Genomic DNA, 11,871 nt, shown 5'->3' with positions numbered 1-11,871 from the left:
TGAAAGGAGGTTGTAGAGAGGTGGGTGTTGGCCTCTTCTCCCAAGTGAATAACGACAGGACCAGAGGAAATGGTCTGAAGTTGCGGCAGGGGAGGTTTAGATTAGATATTAGGAAGAATTACTTTACTGAGAGAGTGGTCAGGCACCGGAACAGCCTGCCCAGGGAGGTGGTGGAGTCGCCATCCCTGGAGGTATTTAAGAAACGTGTAGACATGGCACTTCAGGGCATGCTCTAGTGCCCGAGATTGTTGGTTTGTGTCTGTTTGTGGGTGGGTGTGGTGTGTGGTTGTGGGCATTTGTTTTGGTTTGGTTTTGGTGTTTGGTGTTCTGGGATTTTTTGGGTTGTTTTTTTGTTTGTTTGGTTTTGGTGGTTTTGTGGGTTTTTTTGGTTGGTTTTTTTTTTTTTGTGGTTGGACTCAATGATCTCAAATGTCCCATCCAACCAAAAATATTCTGTGATTCTGTAAAACAACAGTGCATTTTATTTTATCGGATATTTTTTCTTTTCCGTCCACTTCCATACAAACTCTAGGTTACTTTGTTCATATACAAACAAATATTGCTCATAACTTTGGTTATAAGCTACGTATCAAGTGGATTTATCTGTGTAGAAATTTAGTGTGATGTCCAGTGATTTTCACTGCTACACCAAATAGGACATCAAGTTTTGAGCTGTGTCAGTCTGGCCAGGAGTAAAATGGATCCATCCATGAAAGTTTAGGGGGAATGTTTGCTCATTGTTTACAACATCATTAGTAAATACAGAATTTATTAGAAGTATTCTGAGATAAATAAACAAATAAACATACATATATACATCTACATACATACATACCTGCGCTTTTATTTTATTTATATATATATATTGTATATATTTATATAAAAATATTCTATATATATATTCCTTTGCCTTCAAATAAGAGATTTCCAACCACAGATTCACTTAGCCTTTGCAGAAGTCTATATATACCTGAAATATTGTGAGGTACTAGACTCAGGGATGCGAACACTGTGGCAATGAAATATTGAGGTATTTCAGCCATGTATCACCAGTCTGCAGGGACTTGTGAGTATTGCTATGTTTATTACTTTATTCGCTGTCTCACTTAATCATTCCCCTACTGATTATATATAGTTTATTTTTCTCACTTTAAAGACTATTAAGTCTGAAACAAATGTATTTTGCATTTTGTAATATGACATATTGCTTTATATTGAAAGATAAATTTGAAGAAAAGTATAGCAATAAAATTTATTCTTGAAATAATATTTAATATTGTGGTATATATAATAAATAACACTATAAAGCTGTAATAAATAACACTATTGTGAAAGGTTAAATATTGGAACAAAGAGGGAAATTGGAGGAAAACATTAAATATTAAAGTGAAATATATTGGGCTTTGGCTATTTTTATAGAGGGCTGGATGACTATGAATTCTGAAATTTTTCTCCTAATTTTGAAAGCCGACAGATGAGAGGGCTTTAAAATCTCTTTTGAAAGATCATTTTTTGGTTAAACTGAGCCATAAAAGCTAATTTTTATATTTTTATTTTTTTTTAAATCAGAGGCAACGAACTCAAAAAAATTTAGCCAAATGATGGAGAACATGTCTGCTGATGGCTGGTACTATTTTATGTAGAAGAAGAGCAACAGAATTGTTATTCAAAATATGACATTTTGCCTAGTGAGATAATGAGAATCAATGGAATAGATGCTAAACTTTATCATCTCGATTTTTTTTTTCCATACATGAAAATTCTTTTGAGGAAAAAAAAAAAAAAAAGTGAGATTCACATGTAAAGTAAGGCAGTCCCACTCAGCAAAAGCAATGCAAGATATCAGCATTCTGTGTGTGCTGTGGGAAAGGCAAAAAAGGAAAAGTTCTTCCTGTGGAAAGATCCATGTGAAAATCTTTTTGGTGATAGAGGAGGAGGAGGAAAAATTAACATCAATATTAAAGTGCAATTGGTTTGGATCAGAAGTCTTGATGATGCATCTGGGAGCAGAATAATGTAAATCACTGCAGGTATAATTATGAAGGTAATTGCAATGCAGTATAAGTAGTACCAAAAAAATGAAATTAAAAAATTGCAAAGCAAATAAAATCATGAGCAGCCAAAAGACAAAAAGTTTGTGATAAATGGTTCATTTAGACCTACAGTGCTGTGTGGGCAAAATTGGATTGCAATCATAGCCATTTCAAAAATGAAAACATTAAGAGAAAAGGAAATTGGACAGAAATGGCATGGAAATTACAGCCTTTGATCCGTTTTTGAAGAACCTTTTATGAGACATCATCGTGAGTGGGCAGCAAATTCTTTCCAATCTCCTCTTAAAGCACTCGTGAAAGCTTGGAGACCATGAAACTGAAATAAACCTTTTAGCTTAGATTGTGGGAGCATATCTCTGCTGACCTTTTTTAGCTTTTATAAGCAGCACAAAATTGCACTGAATGTTTAGTGCAATAATATAGAACGTATATAATAATTGCAATTATATAGAACATGGCTTAGCACAATGATGTAGAAAGGAAACAATATTTTTCTGTAGTAGCACTAGTCTTTTATTAATTTTCTGCAAAAATCAGGAAATATAGGTGGGGATAGACTGCATATTGTCTTTAGAGATGTGTTAGATAGAAGTGTGGAAGGGTTTTGCAACTTATGATTTTAAGGGCTCACTTAGTCTGGGCTGAGTAAGTCTCTGTTTAAACTTGCCACAAGTTAAATTCCTGAGGAAGGCTGTGTCTTTTTCTTCTTAATAATGCACCGTTTTGCACCTTCCGGGTTATCCTGCTGTCTTGAGGGAATTGCAATGTCTCAATGTGGATATTCATTGTATATACAGAGAAGAGAGGTAAATTGTTAACATGAATAATATACTGTAATTGTCAAAGCATAGTCCAGCTCTGCATTAGCTAAAATTAGATTAAGCTCTGAGGCTATAAAACAAAGATGATCATAGACTTGTTCAATCACTATTAAAATATCTGTAATTCTGTTGTAAAACATTGATATATGGATGTATTTGGCAGTGCTCCTTATTAAATACCAGTAATTAAAATCAAAATACATTGGGTTAGCTGTCCCATTCCGTAAAGTCTGAGTAATTAGCTTTCAGGTAATTGGTCAGATTAGTAACTGTATATAAAATCATTATTGTCGATGAGAAGAAATATGTTACATCATGATTTGAAGGATCATGAATGCTGTCACATAAAAGAATAAGCACACTATTTTACATTTCAGTAAACAACAGCTGGATTCTTCCAAGAGTGCTGCTTAAATCAGATTCAAGCTGCCTGAAGCAAAATCCCTGTTTATTTTCGTATTTTATTTGACTTGACTGAGTTCTGTTTTCATTAACATTTTCTATCTGACCTTTTGAATTAGAGAACCTTTTTATTTTGCAGAAAAAGTCAAGTTTTCTTTGAAGTTGTTAAATTTAGGATTTCTTCTTTTTTAATTTTCTATAGCATGGTTAAGGTGGAAAATGCTCTCCATTATATAAAAAAATATATAGGAAAAATTAATATAAAAATAGTAAAAATGTTTACTCCTTTGTAGACTATTAGATTTTTTTTTTCTGGATTATTGGATTATTAAATGGGAGGTGGAGATGGTGCTGTATTTGGCCATAGTGCTGCTGGTATTATCATTATTAATCATTTATATAGTTTGCATGTAGCTGCTGTTCACATCTTAGGCAAATAAAAAGTCATGCATGCCCTGAAGAGTTTGCAATCTAAAATTCGACAAAAGAGCAACAAAAGAGGTAACAGATGATAGCGGTTGGCTGTAGGAGTGGAAGGTTTGGAAGAATATCTTATTGTTTACCTGCTGTCCTCTTAACACTTTCAGTTTGAAATGCTTGCTTTTAACAGACTGCAGACTGGCTGAGGGTACATTCTGCCCCATCATCCAGAGCATTAATGAAGGTGTTAAACAAGACAGGACCCAGTATTGGCCCCTAGGGTACAACCGCTAGTTACTGGCCTCCAACTGGACTTCATAACACTGATCATCATCTTCTGTGCCTGGCTGTTCAGTCAGTTTTGAGTCTGCCCATCTAGTTCATACTTCATCAGCTTCTCTATGAGGATCTTACAGGAGACAGTGCTGAAAACTTTATTTAAGTCAAAGTTGACAGTAGCTTCTGCTCTCCCTTCATCTGCAAGGCCAGGCATTTCATCATAGAAGGTTTTCAGGTTGGTTAAGCATGACTTCCCCATGCTGGCTACTCCAAATCACCTTCTTGTCCTTCATGTGCCTGAAAATGGTTTCCAGGATTACCTGCTCCATCACTTTCCCAGGGATGGAGGTGAGGCTGACCAGCCTGTAGTTCCCTGGGTCCTCCTTCCTGCCTTCCTTGAAGTTTGAAGTGACATTTGCTTTCCTCCAGTCTTTGGACACTTCTCCCAGTTGCCACAAGCATTCAATTTATTAAGAGTAGGCTTGAAATGGCAGCAGGCAGCTCCCTCAGCACTTGTGGGTGCATCCCATCAGGGATCATGATCTTATGTATGACCATTTTGCTTAAGTATTCCCTCACTTCATGCTCATGATATATGCTCAAGGGTGCATCTTCCTTGCTCTTCCCTTTGGTCTCCAGGGCCTGGGATTCCTGAAGGCTGGTCTTGCTAGTAGAGACTGACATGAGGAAGGTATTCAGTACCTCAGCCTTTTCCATGTCCTGTGTCACTTGTCACCAGGTCCGCTGCCACATTCAGCAGCAGGCTCAACATTTTCCCTAGTTTTCCTTTTGTCACCTATGTGCTTATGGAAGCTCTTGTCGTCCTTAACATCCCTTGCCAGGTCCAATTCCAGGTAGATTTTAGCTTTCCTAACTGTATCTCTGCATGCTCAGCCAGTATCTCCATATTCCTGCCAGGTTGCCTCTCCCTGTTTCCACCTTCTGCATACTTCCTTTTTTGTGTTTCAGTTTTGCAGGAGCTCCTTCTTCATCCATGCAAGCCTCCTGCCATTTTTATCTGGCTTCTGACTTGTTGGGATGGAGCACTTGCAACTCTTGCAGATACCAGTCCCAGCTCTCACAGTTCATATGACACATGCTCCAGTCTTTTAATGATCTTTGTGGCCCTTCTCTGGGTTCATTCCAGTAAGTCCATGTCTCTCTTGAACTGGGGAGCACAGAACTGGACACAGCACTCCAGATGTGGTCTGGATGATCATAGCAAGGGTTTTAAGTAATGGATGTGGCAAGAGGAGATTGTGCTTAGCATGTGACTAGCACTTTCATAAGGGTAAGATGAGTAAAGTTTGCAAGAAAGAAAAGGGAGTGAAAAAAAACAGTATGAAGAGTCAACAGAGGAAAGCCAGTGGGGTAGAAAGCACAACTAATTGGAAGCAGCAAAATAGAGCAGAAGGATGAGATACATATATTGGGAAGGTGAGTGGGAGGGTGATGATAAGAGGAAGTAGCTAAAGCTTGATAAAAAGTTAATTGAAGGCAATGGGAATCTTTTATGTTTATTTCAGCAAATTCTGGTTAGGGAACAGGTTGTAGAAGTGGCAGGTTGTTAGAAATAAGATACACTGTCTAGACTTCAAAATTCCTAAAGTTCAGCCATAACAAGTGCTTTTGGGGCTTTGAACTTGCTTTCTTGGGTTGGTGGCTGATGATTGCTTTGGTACCTCGGTGGGATGTGCTTGGAAGAGGAACTGAGTCTAATGATAGCTAGTTCAGAAGGCCGTAATTTGCAAAGGTGGTTCCTTTAGCGGAAAAAAGCTCTGCCTGGCTGTGGCTGAAGTAGATTACACAGATGTTCCAAAAATTGAGTATATCAATGTATCTCTTCAGAACACAGCAGAGAAGCTGTGCAAAATGAAAATAGGGCCAAAGGGATGTTTTAAATTTCCAAGTCCTCACAGGGAAGATAAAAGCTAAACTTTGATTTGCTGCTTAAATTATACACATTTTTATACTGAACCACTGAACTGTTGAGAAACTTAAATGGTCCTGGTAAGGATAGCATGAGATTTGAGCAGGTTTATTGTGTATTTGGCGTATCTGTGCACCCAAAAATCTGATAGGACCACCCTTTATCCTTACTCTCTGGGGGATTGTTGTTTGGTTTCCTTGTTAAGTATTTCCATATCTTTTTGTTGTTGTTGTTTTATAACTAACTTGAGATTCAGTGCTAATGTGCAAAACACATGCCAGTTATTTAGTTCTGTTGCTATAAACTTCTTCAACCCTAAATCTCCAAAAAGTGTTTAGATTCCCTATTCAAATCTCCTTGTTAAGGAGTGTGGCTGGTATGGTCATCTCCAGGTAGGAAATGACTAACTTGATAACGTGTCCAATGCTAGCATGTCTGTGTTTGGTCTCCATGAAATGCTGTGATAAATACCTATTTTGTTTATTATAATTTATAGAATCCACCAACCTCTGCATAATCTTTGGTTTCCAAATCATGACAAGCACATTCAACATAAAAAGCAAGAGAGTTTCTCAAAGTCCCAGTTTCCAAATGCCATATACTCTAGTATATGTAAGAGTTTTGTGTGATGTGTCCAAACAGTTGACAAGTCAGGTCCCCTGTAAACTGGAGAGAAGGGAATGAGTTCCAAAGGCTAGGAACAAATAAAATACTTGATAGTAGTCCCTTGGCTTCCTTTCCTTCAAATCAAGAGAGTTGTTATACCATTGCTACTGAACCATAATTACAATCACATAAGACAGACATCTATAGTATCTCCAGTGTAAAATACTTTCTTCTTGAACCCAAATATATTAGCTGTAATAGGTATTAACATATCTATCTTCTGAAAGCAAGTAATAGGTAAGTGGAAATGGATTCACAGATGACAAATTGATAACTAAGGCAATACTGTTCAACCAAGGATTTCATAGACTTGCATAGGATTACGTGGCGATAGGGAATGAGGTATATTTCTTAGCCATTTCTCAGTTTTTCATATCTGGGTCTATATGAAAGCATTATGGCTTTTGAATACAAAATGGGGAATTGCTTTCATGGTAGCCAAAAACTCACTGTGTTTTATTTGGTTTGTTTTGGGAAAGTGATGGAGGTGATGGAAGACTGGGGTCAAATCCTTTTTTCCCATTCTTGCTAAAGTATTGTTTTATGTTAAGTGTTCTTATCTTCTTTTCAAACCTCAAGAAGAATATATGAAAAATAGCTTTTATTACCATCCCATGATATATGTAAGGATGGTGAAGGAATAGCTCCTAAAAAGGTATTTCTCAAGTTTTAACATACTGACTTTTTCATTACCACAGCAGGTGGTCATTTTCATATAAATGAAACTTGTAAATAGCAACCCACCTTTTCACATAGATTCAATTACAGTGAATGCTTCCAAAAGCTAAATGCATGGGAAAAAACCTTCCTTTTCATTCTCTCTCTTACTAAATAAAATGAATCTTTAATTTTTTTATTTTTTTTTTAATGGTCATAGTCTAAATGCAATAACGTATAAAATAATACCAAACCTCAATATTTTTTTCTGGTCTTTTTTTCTTCTTTCCATTTTTCTTCCTCTTTAGTTGATACTAAAGCTATACATAGAATAATTTAAGCCAAAGTGAATTTTACTTTTTCAGTTTATATGTTTGTAAAATAGCTCTCAGGTTTCTCACAAGCTCATATTGACCTGTTCTATGCTTTTCCACTTTCCTCTCTGAAAAACTCATCCTCTTCTTTTGGGGCAATCATTATTTCCCAGGCTGCTTTCTTCTGGAAAACGAATTACAGTGCAATGCATGACGCCTCATGAACTTGCCAAGAGTTGGATTCATCTTACCTAATTTTAGATCTAGAAAAGTTAGACACTATATAAATGCATTAAAAAAATGAATAGAATTGTATAAACTTTCCTCTGTAGGTGTCTCTTTCCAATCTGCTTTTTCTTCCTAGTCTGCTGTTAGCTCAGACATAGTATCTAAAGTCAAGTGAGACAAATCCCACTCTGAAAGTCCTCAGTGCCCTAAGAGGTCCAGTGAAAATACTAATCTAAGAATTATTGAAGTTACATGAAAAAGAGGCAACACACAGTACTGATTACTAATGATGTCATTATCGTGCTTGAAATGTATTGCAAAAGTTCATAGTATTTTATGGGGTCCATAAAAATTTAAATAAAATAGTTCCAAGTAAAATGAAATGCATCTTGAAAATGCATTGTAAGGTGCCTCAGCAACGTTTTAAATAACAATTCTTAAGCACAGTTTAGGGGATGAGAAGTACACCTTATCTTAGAAGTACAGCTTTTAACCTGCATGCCACTAATACCAACAATGAAAATAAATACTGCTTCTGGTAGGATTCCCTAGCTGAAGGGCATTTGAAGAAATTGTTCCCCCACATGAATTTCCAAAGACATTATTTGTCTAGGCAACTGGAAGCAGTGTCCTCGTGCAGTGCTATAGCTGCTATCTTCAACTCATTAGGTTCTGCTGTAGAAAACAGATAAAATAACATGAAGAGTTTTCACAAAATTGGTCAATTTATCTGGGGGTCCTTACAACTCTTTAAATCTGTCTTTGTGTCCAGCAACCTGCTGGCAGACAAAGGCGACAATTTAAATCCTTGGCATTTGAGATCCTTTTAGTCACGACTGAAGCAGACTTTCTCTATAAATGTCTATTCTGTTGTACTTATTGTGGTGAAGAAGGATTCTAAAGAAGTACATATCTGTTGTGCTTTGGCAGAGGTGATTCCCAGGATCACCAATATACGTAGTAATTAGATTTCAGTTCCCCTGTCAAAAGCATTGTGATTTAAATTACTATGCTTAAAACTACTGAATTCTACCCTAAGCACACTTGCAAGAGTATGAATGTTGGCATGCATAAAATAAGAGTTCATGATGGCTTAGTGATTATTTTAACATACAGTTTGTATCTTTTTTTAAATTACTGTTACTAAGCGCAACTGCTGATGGAAAATATGTATGCATTAATTAGTACAAGGACCGATAAGCACATTAAATCTGGCACATTATTTTTTGCATATAAATTATGATATTACGGAAGAAAGGTTGTTGAGCTGGACATAAAAGTGCTAATAGTGATTTGTAAAACAATTTTTATAGTGGAAAGATATTGAAGTTGAAGATAAAAGGGAGTCTCAGAAGAAGGCATTTAGCTTTAAAGAACTAAAGAACTTTTTTCTCACCCTATACCGTCCTCATCCTATAGCACTCCCCTTTTTTTGCAGCTACTCTCTTTGTACTATTATAAGCACAAGAGATTGCATCTGAGTCCTCCACATTGACTCTAAATAAAGATTCTGCAGTTTCATTCCAGATTTTTTTGAGGTACAGATTTCTCCTCTTCATAGACATGAATGAGCTTGTTTCAGTGCCTGTGATAGGGAGGGTTGATATTATTCTATTTTGCAGTTTGTCACTACAAACAGAACATGTAAATCTGTTGTGCTTTCCACTTAAATAACCCATAAACTGGTACTTGAACTGCAGAGATAAGTCTCAATTTCTTATTCTTCTCACATGAAGATTTACTGAAAATGACGCTATAGGCAGTTTTTAATATTACATAAACACCGTTTCACATAATTCTTAACTAACATCTTTCAAACCTTTCTATAGAAGTGTAAAACAACATTGGCTTGTCACTAAAGAACAGTATCAATAATTTATATGAAGTGTTTCATGACTGGACATGGTGCTATTAAAACTAATAGCCGTTATTATATGTATATAAAATTTGCAATTGAAACCACATCTAGAGAATTTTACAAGTTGCATGTTACTGCTTACTTTATGGAAATTATGTCTGGGTAAGAATTGCTAATTTGTGCTCTCTATACTCATCGTGTGCTAAAAGTCAAGTTTTCTGAGTTCTGAAAGGTAAGCACACAGAAGCTACCAAAATGAGAAACCTCCTTTGATGTAACGGTAGGAACCTAAAGCATCCGTTCATCTCAAAGAGAGCTGCCTGTGCGCAGAAACTCTGAATAAGACATTGTTTACTTAAGTCTTTAGCAGTCAATTTGAAAATAACCATTTTTAAGATACCACTTTACCCGTGTGTTTCATAACCACAACTCATTAGTAAACATCATGAAATGACAAACTGGTGAATCAGTTCAGCTGAGACGTGAAACCTATAGTCTAGAAATTCCATATCTGAGGATCACCTCCATATTTCTGCCTGACAGAAGGATTATATTAAAAAGAAATATTAATTTCCCAGAAAAGTGAGATTAAAGATTAGCTATTTTATACTTTCTGATTCTTTGTTATTTTAAAATCCATTTTAATAAGCAAAATTAAATAATTGAAATATGTATTTGTTTTAAGATAATCTGAATAATGAGCATTGATAATTGCCATGAGTTTTCAGAAATTATAACATTTGATTTTTTTTTTGTTTTCTTTTTGATTTATCGTGCCTATTTTCATTTCCTATTGCCTATGGTTTTTCAAAAACTGTAAATAATTTAGAGATGTCCTAGATTTAGAAAATGATGTTTTAAAAAACTATGATTTAAAGTGTGCCTGGAAAAGGCACTATATTATACACAAAAATTGTTTTCTTGCTTTCATATTAAAAGGTGATTCAGGCAATGATAGACCATTAGTCTGGCCTCAGTAATATACAAGGATTTAAAAGATATTTTAAGGAAACAGTAATTAGGGGCATGGAAGTAATGGAAACCCACATGGAATTACCAAATATAGAGTGTGCCAGAGTAAACTGAACATGTTCTTTGATGAAGTAGCTGTTTTTTCTTGAGAAAGGAAGCTCAATAGGTTTTATCTATATGGACTTTCTAGCGTTTGGTGTGGAAGCACATTTTTAAAAGAGGTCTTAGTTATGTTGTAAATGTGTACAAAAGCTTTAAAGTGATTAACAAACTGTCAGAAGGGGTAAACATGATGATGGGCTGTATTTAAAGTTTTTGGATAGGAAGGAGGTTATTAGTGTGTTTCTTAAAGGAATGTTAATCTTGAATCAATATTAACAACTGGCCCCAGAAAGTCAGAAAACTTAAGAAATGTGCTTCTGATACATATTGGAGAGTTTTGGTAGCTTGTAGAAGGAATGATATTTCTAGGGAAAAGGGTTGAGATTGAGGAGACAATCATTAGAAATACATAATGTGTATAAGTACAAAATGAAAGGTAAACAGTGATAAATAATTTCTAGCCTATCTGGGTTCTCATCCCTTGAAAACAACAAAGAAGGGAAAAAAAAATCAGTTCATGGGTGACTAGAGATACCACCATGGAAAACCAAAAGATTTCTAGGAGTTATTGGGCAAGATACTGAAGAAAAATTGAGATATGTTAATTTAGAAAGACACAGGTAAAATTCCATGAAATGTTCTATACGGTTCTTGCCATCATCTTCCAGGGACATAAATCCATATTAGAGCAGACAAAGAGAAGGCTTATTAAAATGATCGGGTGAAGAGGGTAACTCTTTGTGTAAGCAAAATCAGTTTATGTTCAGATGTCCATCACAGCTGTCTTAATAGCTAAGGGTTGGACAGGGACCCTGGAGGTCAACACAGGCTGGAAAATGAATTCCAATATATCTCAAATGGAAAACATAACTTTCATGTAGTGTTTGAATCCCCATGTTATGTTTTCTATGTTCCTTAGTATTCCATATAAGAACTTGTACGATGCCAGCTTTGACAATTTCTTAATCTTAGCTTTATGCCAATTTTTCATGAACCCTATATTAAATTTAGTGCATGTGTGTTTCGTTTAGCAGTATCTTCATGGTCTGTTATTTTAGTAGCTCGCAACAGTGAACACATATCTTCCCAGTGTGACGCACCAAGATATTCAGCCTCTACTAAAGCATACTTAGGAAGTCAATCCTTTAGTGACCCATCAAGTTCATAT

Source organism: Numenius arquata, chromosome 2 (genome assembly GCF_964106895.1).
Source record: "Numenius arquata chromosome 2, bNumArq3.hap1.1, whole genome shotgun sequence".
Lineage (NCBI taxonomy): Eukaryota > Metazoa > Chordata > Aves > Charadriiformes > Scolopacidae > Numenius > Numenius arquata.
This window is presented reverse-complemented; position numbering follows the sequence as displayed.